A 10,227-nucleotide genomic window follows, 5' to 3' on the forward strand; every position below is an offset into this window, starting at 1 on the left:
GGTGAACAAGCAAGGTGACCATATGACCCAGATTGCCTGAGCTAGTCCTGCTGCCTTGGTGTAGTTATGAATGCTACATTATACTACTTCCTATCAAAAGCATTGCAGTGTGAATGATTATTGTACAGCCACTCTATTTACAAGGTGCTTTAAGACCCTCTGGGGAAAATCCAGGTGTGACTGCAGCCATTGCTCCCCTTTTTCTGGACCTTCCGTAAGGACCTTTCACAGCACAGGTTGGCACGTGCTCACAGGGAAATCTATCAACAAGCCCAGAGAAGCCCTCTCCAGAGAAGACAAACCCAGACCAAAGAAGGAAGTGCAGGAGTTTTCCCTTTTGCAAGATTTTGGGCAAAACTCCACCACTCATCTCTCCAGGAGATTAAGAACTGAAGGGAGAGGGGGAAATCCCACGTGATCACTACCTTTGGGCAGCAAGCCCATGGTCTCTGACACTGATTGCAGTTCTACAATTTCATGTACCTGTTTATCTATTGCTTGCTCAGTGCAGGAATGACCAGGAGTTCTTCTGGTTTCTGCTCCTACATCTTAGTTGGGTCAGATAAAGATGGCCCAATCTGCAAGAAACACTGCTTGGCGCTTATAGACATTTCAGTCTTGGAGGGCCTTGTTTATATGATGGGCCTGGCAAAAGGAAAGATGCTTTTTTATGGTAGAAAGCAACAAGAACCCTCATAAATACTTCATCGTCTGGATCATAAGATGCTTAACTTTATTCCTGGAAGAAAGTGAACTCAGCAAACTGGGGCTTTAAATGAAGGCTGTGGGGGCCTAGCCCTGACACCTGCCCGGGGTAGAAGATGTGACAGCTCTATCTATGGGTGACCTGGGGTGAGGTGGGTGACCAGCTGCCCGGTAACCCTCCAGGGCCTCATCCCCAATTAACTGCTATAGGCAGAAGGAGGCTGCAGTACTTCCTTCTGAGAATGCTCTAGATGGCAAAAAAGCAGTAGAAAGTTACACACACACACAACACACACAATCACACTGAAATTTAGATGCAAGATCTGAGTGTGGTTCATTTCCCATCACAGTCTGTAAGAGGTGAAAATAATGTAATTCAACCCTCGAGAATAAGACATGATACCAGCTCCTGGTTCCCTTTGGTCTTAGAAATAAAGTGGGCAAGTTACAAAAGACTCCAAACTCGTAGCTAGTGCTTTGTTTCCCAGAGGCTCTCACCCCTTCTTTGCTTCTCCTGTTCCTGGGAACATCAGTCTCTCTTGCAGTGTCCCCAAATCCAAATTCACAAGTCCCAAACAAAGGGCAGTGGCTCCTTGCTTGGAGCAGGGCAGGACTGGGAGGTGGGGGGAGGAAGGGAAAATGGTACCTTCCTTTAAAGCTTGTCTCTGTTCCTCCACCTGGACCCTCCCTGCCAAAGGGCGGGGGCTCCGTCTCTGTCTAGGGCATTGGGTTTCTGGGCTGTTTCCCTTCCAGGAAAGGGGTAGGGTCTCTCCTTTACCCAGGCAGCAGCTCTGCGGGGTGTGAGCTCCTCTGCCCTCTCACATGCGGGCACCAGGCACTCAGGAGGGGCTGGGGACTGGGTGAGGCCTGCCCGCTGTAACTGCCCCAGGGCAGCCCGGAGAGGCCTGAGCTTGTGTCTGTCATACCGAAGGTTGGAGGCCCCCTTTTCAGAACTGCTGCTTCTGAGGAGCGGGGAGGTAGGTATTCTCCTTTGGGTGTCGGGTAAGGCTGGGGAAAGCGGAGGGGACGGGAGCTGTTGGAAGAGGGAGTCACGTTTACTGTCTATCATATTTGCTGCTGGAGGTCTACTGTCCCATGCGCTGTCCTTCCACCCGCCACGCAGTCCTGCGGATCACGCCCCTTTCGCGGGGACCTGAAGCCCAGCGGGGCTGAGGGTCTAGGCCAGGGGCCCAGCTAGTGAGAAAGGCAGGATCACACCCGCCCTGTACGGGCCGGTCTTACTCTGGCGCCGACGGTGTATCCCTTCCCCTGCCACCAGGACACACAAATTCGAGACCCCCCCTTCCCTAGAGGCACAAGTTTATCACGGGTCCTATCTCCTGGCCCAGCAGGAACACCCTAAAAGGTCCCTCGCAAGTGCCAAGCCTTTCCGTGGCGGCGGGGGAGGCGGCGGCGACAGGGCACACAGTGGGACGCAGGAGTAGGTGTGTCCCGCCCCTGCCCCGCCGGTCGCCCGGGCTGTCCCGGCTCTTGGGGGGGCAGCGCCGCGGGGCTCCGCGCCATGACATCAGCCCTGGTGTGGTGCGGTGTGCAAAGCCCACTGGTTGGCGTGGCGGGGGACACGCCTTCCCCGGAGCGGAACAAAACGGCGCGCGGGCCGGGCGCACCCAGCAGCCACTTCCGAGAGCGCCTGCCGCCCGCGCCGCCGAGCCGCTGCCAGGTGAGTGCGCCCGGGCCGCGCCCGCTTCTCGCCCGCCGGCCACCTGCCCCGAGCGTCGCACCGCCCTGCCCCCCGCGGCCGCCCGCGGCTGGGGCGCCTGGCACACGCCCGGCGCCTACCGGTCTTTCTCCCCCGCCGCGGCCCTGGCAGCCGCGGGGAAAGGTGGAGGGAAAGTGGCGCGGCCCTGGGGCCGTCGCGGGCAAGGAATTGTCAGAAATGGCCACAGTTAGCCTGGGCGGTGCTTCTTTCCAGGAGGCGCTGGGTCGGTCCCTGCCCACCCGGAGCTTCCTGGACACAGTTGGCTTCCGCGTGCCCCTGACCCGGGGCGACCCGGCTCCCCGCCACCGCCTGCAGGTCGGGCAGAACAATTGGCGATTCTGCAGCCACTGACGCTCATTGTAAGGCAGAGATGAGTGCATCCGTGCCACCCCCGCCATCACCCTCCTGCTCTAGGAGAAAACGCCGGCGGGTGGGGAGGGGGAAACATGTGGCTCATGGATCTGGCCCTGGGCATCTGTGCCCCTGGGTGCAGGTGTGACTTCCTTCTTCTGAAAGAACTTGATGGAAACCTACCCCCACCCCAAGTCTTGGTCCTAGATGGCTACCATTGCAGGAACCTGAAAGATCCTGCTGTAGGTGTTCTGTGGTCTCAGTCCTTGGACGCTGGGGAGCAAGAAAGGCTGGTGCTGGGCACAGTTAAAAGCAGGTGTTTGATCTGCGGGCACAGGCCTGAGAATATTCTGCATGCCCCTGGTGCTGGTGCTGTCGCCATCTAATCAGGCTTTGGTCTAGGCTGGGAGCATTAGCGTGGGCTCAGGCCTCCCCAGAGCCTTGGGTTCCAGCCACCCACCCCCTGCTCCCTTGGGGCGAATGAATGGGCAGGCCCTCCCCGCGATGAGAGGGCCCTGCCTTGGGGTACAGTCACCGGTGGCACTGGGGCAATCCCCTGGGCTCTGGGAGAAAGTATATCAGGAAGCAGTGGCCTGGAATCTTGATGAGAGATTGTTTGGAAGGCAAAGTTGTGACTCTTGCCCCTTAATACACAGATTTCCTTGGACAAGTGACTTAACTTCTCGATTTCTTCTGGGGGTGGTACTTGGGGAATGTATTACAGAAGGCAGTAGTTCTCGGTCACTGTCTTCTTCCTTGCCCTCTCCACATCCTTACCCTTCTTCCCAGGACATGGGGAAGCTGGGAGTGCCAGCTGCCTCTCTCTGTCCTCTCAGGGTGCAGGTGGAGGTTTTCCCCCAAGGGGGACTGGGGACCGGGTGCTGAGCTTCCCCTGCTCCCGCTCAGCTGCTGCCTCCTGACTCTCCAGCTGGTCTGTCTTTTGAGAGGGTCTGTGCTCAGACTGCTGGGCAACTTTTATCCCATCGTCGTCTAAATACAGCCTGGTGCTACTCACCATCTCCCAGTGAATGACTCTTTGCCTTGGAGAGGATATCCGGGGCAGGGGCAGTCGAGCGGGGAAGGAAGTTTCTCCTGCAGAGGGTGTGGTGAGGGTCAGAGAGTGGCAGGGGAGAACTGCAAGACCTGAGGTGCCCAGTATGGAGGTTCTGGGGAGGATGCCCACCAGCTCTGCAACTGGCTGGCTAAGAAAATGAGAAAAACAAGGGTGCTGTGGCCTCTTTGCTTCTGGTCTGCCCTATCACCTTCCTTCCTGGCCCAGGTAGTTTGCTTTTTTAATTGCACGCATCTGCCTCCGGAGCTGGCGAGTCCTCACTGGGTCAGAGTTGCAGCCTGGGAGCGTAGTGACGACTGATGATCAGTAAACATTTGGTGAATGTTTACTGGGGCGGCAGGAGGCTTTCGGCTGAGTCACCCTACTGGACGTTGGCAAACCTTGCAAACAGTTACTGGCCAGTTTACCACGTGGATAAATTGATGACCAGGTGAGAGAAAAACGGCATAGTTTTTATTCACTGTGGATCTCCTGGAGGGGAAAATAAAATTGGGAAGGCTTTTCTGGTAAATTGCTAAAGTTGTACATATTTATGTAAGCCCAGATTTTTGTGAAAAGTTGGCTTGCGAGAGGACTATAAAGAGGCACGCATTAAACATTTTGAGACCTAAGAGGTGCTAGTGAGAATAAAAAGACCTTTTCCTCCAAGTCTGCCATTTGCCATTACTCAGGCATATTGGCAAATATCACAAAAGACACAAAATTGAACAATAAGTGTAAAAAATTGGCCTTTCTTTAAGATAATAGTAAGCAGGTATCTGCACTTGCTGCGTGCCAGGCACTGGGCTAAACACTTCACGTGTTTGATCTTGGGCAATTTACAAGGTGAGTATGAATGCTGTCCATTTTACAGATGAAGAAACTGAGGCTCGGAAGTGATGGCTTGCGATTGCAGCGGGTCAGTTGTGGAGTTGCCATTCAAACATCGGCTGACTGCTTCTAAAACCCACGCTCAGTCACTACCTTATTATTTCTCTTTGCATTTTCTCCACACTTCCTTTTCCAGACCAACTCGCTAGGGAAATATCTGCCGTTTGTGGAACACGTCAGCTTTACAAGGTGCTTTACAGCGACTTATAAACTGTTTCAGGAACACGTGGCTTTGCCAGTTTTAAGGTGGGCGGATCAGGGTTAGAACTCATGAAGGCGAGGTTTTCACTCTGCTGCATGGCCAGGGAGGAGGGGAGGGGACCCCTGGAAGTTAGTTTCCAGACCCCAGTGGATACACTTTCATTAGATCTGACACATGTTTGAGTTTCAGGGCCAGGTTTGCAGGAAAGAAAGGAAGCCTGGGAAAGAGCCTGCTAGAGAGAGAGAGAGAGAGAGAGAGAGAGAGAGGGAGAGGCTGGGGGGAGGCGGGGGGGGGGCGAGGGGAGCGAGGGGGTCTGGGGTTCTGACAGGAGCCGCCTGGCCTGCTGTTTGCAGTTGTCAGGAATTTATATGGTAATGACGTGGCTGTACTACGCAGCTCCCCAGGAATTCGTCTGACGCCAGCACTGAGTAATTCCCATGTATGGTAAAGTGTGTAAATACAGAGGCAGCTAGCATTTCCAGACGCTGGTTTCCAGGGCCTCCCAAGGGCCAGAGGGCAGAGTCAGAGTCAACGGTGACAAGGGAGGAAGAAGTGGAAGGTTAGCAGCTTGAGCGCAGGCTCAGCCCCAGCCAGGCAACCAGACCCCCGCGCCACCCACCCCAGCCCCCCAGGGTGCCTGGCATTCTTTACGGTGGGTTGGAGCTTCCTGAGGTGTTGGCTGCAAGCAACCTGTGTTTATGCGGCCTAAGTGCTAATTTCTTTTCACTCTAAAAATTAATTTAAAAAAATCATTCAGGCATTTTTGTTCAGCATGGGATAACCAACTGTTACCACCCTGAGTTGATATCATTCCAGATAAAAGAAAAGAAATTCTATCTGTTAATTAGTCTCTGAGACCTTATTTTAATGTAGGATTTCCTGTAATAGTTTCGAAATACTTAAGAGAAGTGATAGACCCCCATTTCTCAGACATCCAAGCTGCACGGGCAGAGAGCCGTGCTGGGGAAGGCACCCGGGAGGAGTGGGAAAGAGGAGAGACACGGCCCTGCCCGCGTCAGCTCACCATCCCGCAGGGCCACGGGGCGTGGATTCGGGAAGAGGAAACTCAGACCATGGTGGGGGAGGGGGCCTGAGCTAGAATGACAGTCGCGTTCTGGGGTCCTATGGGGCTTGGAGTGACCACAGCTCAGTGATGCTGGTTGACTGCTCAGAGGTGAGTCATGTACCACGGTCTAAAGAAAGCACATGGGGGGATGTGCAAAGCTGGGGCCAAGGCTGCCCCATCTCCCTGGTGGCCATTCCCCCCCCGCCCAGTGACCATGACCTTCAGGGAGATGTACGTCCTGGGTTCTCAATTGTCACCTCCAGAACATGGGCTCTGAGTCCTGACCAGCGGGGACCCCTCCTTCCCTCTCTGTCCTCAGCTGCTCTCTGGACACGGGGGTGGGGGCAGAGGCGAGCGGGGGTTGGAAGGACGGCAGCATCTCGTGCACCTGGCAGATGCCAGACAGCGCAGGTATTGTGAGCAGTGCCTTTCTCACTGGGTAAACACTGACAGGTCTCTACCGGACCAAGTGGGTGGGGACCTAAGTCCTGTGCCCTTCAGTCGCTCTTTGGCCCTAGGGAGCAACTGATTTTGGAACGGGAGAAAGGGGATTTTTCCACTGGAGAGAGAAAGACGTGGGGTAGGATGGCTCGTCAAGGGTCTGGTGAGAGGAGACTCTCCTTCAGGCGCTGGTGGCTGACAGTTGAGGGTTATATATCTCCGGGATAGTTCCTTAGACTTGAAACACGACACATGGAACCTGTCACCTCAGCCTGACTTTCGCGAGATTGGGGGTGGCCGAGAGAGTCTGTGCCGCGCCTACTCCTTTCCCTGCTGCTGTAAGAGCCACCCTCTCGGTCTCTCCTCTCAGGATTGGGGATCTGGGCGCAGCTCCTAATGGGCCGGCCAGGCAGGAGGGCGTGGGCAGCGGACTCAGGCTTCTGGCTTCCAGCCAGCCCTGAGGATCCTGACATTTCAGGTAAACAGCTGACCGGATATTTGCAGCCATTCAGTGGAAAATTCAAGCTCTATTCTTTGTTGAGATTATCAAACGCAGTGAAGTAGGACAGACCAGAACGCAGACAGGACAGACCAGAACTCAGACGGCATTTCCCACTGAGAACGTAACTCTCCGAAGGGAACCCGCTGTAAACGCAGCAGGTGGATGATGTGATTACAGAAGATAGTGATGACTCTTCATTGATATGAAGACAGAGGTCCCTGCTTGTGGTCTCAGGTAGCCAGGGGGGACTAAACCCCAAAGAAGGGCAACTAACTTGTCCCAGACTCATTAGCTGGGCTGACAAACGAGCCAGGAATACCTTGTCCTTATTCGGCGTGTGACTTCTCAAGCCTTGTTCCTTCCAGGTGTGGGCTGGCTGGGAAGGCGAGTAGACGCCTGGCCCCTCCTCTGGCAGCAGGTGTCAGGGCCTGGCTGGGCCAGTCCTGTTGGTGGCAATCAGAAGGCTGAGCGCTTCCAGTGTGCCAGCACTGGGCCATCTCTTTCCTACATTCCCGTTTAATCCTCAGAACACGATGTTAGGGGCCCGTGTCCGGTCCATTTTAGAGACAAGCAAACTGAAGCTCGGAGAGGAAAGCGACTTGCCCGAGATCATTCAGCTAGGAAGGGGTGAGTCACATCTCACTCCAGCTCCCGTTGCCTAACCAGGAAACTGCACAGCTTGAACTCTGACCTGGGAACTTCTCTTGTTCCAGCCGCCTGCAGGGCCTCCTCCGTCCCCCAGACCTGGAAAGGCAATCGAGAAGGAGCCCAGTGTCCCTCTAGGCACTCCACAAACTGAGAAACAGGTTTCCTTTTAAGGCAATTCAACCTCCCTACAGCCAGAAGTTGGCCCTTGGAGAGAATGGGCTGGGCAGAAAGGAGGGGGCGGGTGGGGAGTGAGCCCCACCTCTGCAGGGAAGGAGGTGGCTCCCTCCAGCTGAGACTCTCCCCTACAGGCCGGTACCCTCGAGGGCTCCTCTTGTGCACAGAGGGGCACACTGAGCCCATCACAGGGGCTGCCTGGAGCTCTCCCTGGCTGTGGACACAGTCCTTGTTCATCAGCTCAAGGCACTAGAGTCCTGTCCCTTTACTGGGCTCTTGAGGGGAGACCCCAACCAAACAGCCAAGCTCAAAGGAACAGCCCAGCAGAGAGGTCCTGAGCAGATTTCCCTTCCTGGCAGGTCCTTGGGTTTCACTCGTTTCTCTGCCCATGTTCCCGGTTCCCTGGGGCCACGCTGGACGTGGGCCCCTGACGTGGAGCCAGGGAGAACAAGGGAGGCCTGTACGGAGCTGTGGGTCTCCCCAGAGGGAGAAGGGCTTTTGTGTCCGGGAACAAAACGCTGCTTGGAACTGGCTCCCAACCACGTGGTTGGGGGAACTTTCCTCCCTCAGGGGTGTTCCTGGGGGCTCGAGTTTGTCTCCTGCTGGTCCATGGGGCTGGAAGAGGAGAGGCCAAGGAAGAGAGCCAGCACCGATGCGCTGTACGCCCACTGGGTGCAGCCACTCCTAACCATGCCAGGGCCACAACACAGTGACTGGGGGCACAGAGGACTCAGAAAGAGTTGGACCTACCTGCGTTGGAATCTCAGTTCTGCCTCTTCCAGCTGTGGGACTATAAGCAAGTTGCCTAATGTCTACGAGCCTTGTTTTTTTATCTGTAAAGTGGGCATATATTCTTTATCTTCAGATGCTGAGGACAAACTGGGATGGTGCCTGTAAACTGTCTGGTGCATGGCAGGCATTTAGACGGTGGCAGTCTGGGTGCTGTGGCTGTAGGAGGTTCACTGGTCACATGGAGTCACCTTATCAGAGGGAGAAGAGCTCCACCTGTGTGATGTCATATGCTCGAACATAGTTTTCCCAGAAGCTTCCAGAGCAGAGCTCCCCTCACATCTCACTGTCCAGAAATGGTCTTGGCCTGTTCCTGAAGCAGCCACTGGCAGGAGAGTGAAATCACCGTGATTGGCTTAGGTGACTCAGGCTCTGGCCCTGGATCTGGGGACGGGGCACCTCTGCCTAAATAAAATCGGGTTCTGCAGGAAGGACGAAGGGAAACGGCTGGTGGCTAGGCAGACGGTAGCACACGTTGCTGTTCTTGCTGAACGGTCCTCCACGTGGTATGGTTTTGCAGCCCTGAGTCCTTGTTCGACAAGAGCACCTCGCCCCTGGGGTCCTCAGGACAGAAAGGGGCAGCAGGAACAGAGGGACATCAGAGGCTGGAAATGGGGACTGGCCCCAGGACTTGGGAGCTCAGGCCCCACGGGTTGCCTGAGGAAGGCAGAGAAAGGACATGGCGGTCAGCGCTGTGCGGGGCCTGAGGAGTTGCGGCCGGTCGGGAATCCAGAACAGGGAAAACTGGGCTTCTGCTGTGGGCGCTGGTCCACCTGGCCCCACTGGAAGAGGTCGGGGGACCCCAGCCCCAGCCCCCCACCTCGGCACAGCGTCCCTCGGCTCCGGGCACGGACACCGCCTGAGCGCTTCCCGGTGCCGGGTAAAACCTCCGGCCCTGATCACATGTGAGGGGGCGGGACAGACACGGAGCCGGAGGCACGTGGAGACTGCGCTCGAGAATGTCGGATGCCGGGCGCGGGACTCGGCTGCTCTCAGGCAGTGCGGACTCACCGACTCCTTCGAACAAGAGAATGAGCCCGGAGAAAGATCTGGCAGTTGTGTGGAGGACGGGTCAGGAAGGAGATTCCAGAAGCAGCCTGGCTGTCAGGGTTGTCTCTCCCGGGATGCGTTCGGTGGTAAACCAACTCGCTTACACGGTGAAGTGACCGCGCTGCTTTGTTGAACTGGAGAATTCAGAGACGGGTCAAACTCTAGGTTTGGCTTAATTTGGTGGCTTTACGCTATCACCACAGACTCAATTCCTTTGGTCTCTCTGCTCCGATTTCCCAGTGATCAACTTTGTGACAGGACAGCCTGCCCCCTGGGACGACAACCTCAGAGCCAGTTGCTCCCCTCTACTTGGCAGACAGTTATAGAGTGGGACGCATCTAAGGAAGGGGAGGCGCTCATCACGTTCTAGGATCTGAGATAAGATTCCTTAGTGATGGAGAAGATGCGGTACCACAGGAAAATATGCAGCGGTCAGGAAAAAGAACAGGGTTGAGAAAGAAGATAACAAGTTCAGATGGCTCACGTTAAGACTGAGATACCTGTGCGCCCTCCTGGTGGAGACGCTCACCTGAAATGAGCCTGGGCTCAGAGGAGAGGTCAGGGCCAGAGATATAGGGGAGTCCTTGGTAGGGAGGTGACAGTAGGGAGGGTGGGAACGCAGGAGATTGGGGAGAGA

The 10,227-nt window shown here is 55.7% G+C and overlaps 1 protein-coding gene across 2 annotated transcripts in view; it reads left to right on the forward strand.

The window, feature by feature from the left end:
- The first annotated feature begins 2,199 nt into the window (after positions 1-2,199).
- CSRP1 (cysteine and glycine-rich protein 1) overlaps positions 2,200-10,227 on the forward strand; it is a 21,452-nt gene continuing 13,424 nt past the window's right edge. Inside the window, exon 1 of one of the 2 annotated variants that reach the window (XM_012664964.1) lies at positions 2,200-2,386. The gene's annotated coding sequence lies outside the window, so the exon portion shown is untranslated. The remainder of the gene's footprint in view (positions 2,387-10,227) is intronic. The other variant, XM_012664965.1, reaches the window with a different exon arrangement.

Source organism: Propithecus coquereli, unplaced genomic scaffold, assembly GCF_000956105.1.
Source record: "Propithecus coquereli isolate 6110/MARCELLA unplaced genomic scaffold, Pcoq_1.0 Scaffold944, whole genome shotgun sequence".
Lineage (NCBI taxonomy): Eukaryota > Metazoa > Chordata > Mammalia > Primates > Indriidae > Propithecus > Propithecus coquereli.